This window comes from Pteropus vampyrus, unplaced genomic scaffold (assembly GCF_000151845.1).
Source record: "Pteropus vampyrus isolate Shadow unplaced genomic scaffold, Pvam_2.0 Scaffold327, whole genome shotgun sequence".
In the NCBI taxonomy this organism is placed as follows: Eukaryota; Metazoa; Chordata; class Mammalia; order Chiroptera; family Pteropodidae; genus Pteropus; species Pteropus vampyrus.
Window position 1 is genome coordinate 1,434,614 of NW_011889108.1, and position 208 is coordinate 1,434,821.

Sequence of the window (208 nt, forward strand, 5' to 3'; positions counted from 1 at the left end):
TCATTTTATGAGACCAACATTACCCTGATACCAAAATCTGATAAGAATAATACATATTTAAAAATAAAAATAAAAACCTGCAGACCCATATCTCTGGTAAATACAGATGCAAACAACCTAAACAAAATACTAGAAAATTGAGGGCAAAAATATATGTAACAGATTATACATCACAATCAAGTGAGGTTGGTTCCAGGGCCTCAAAATT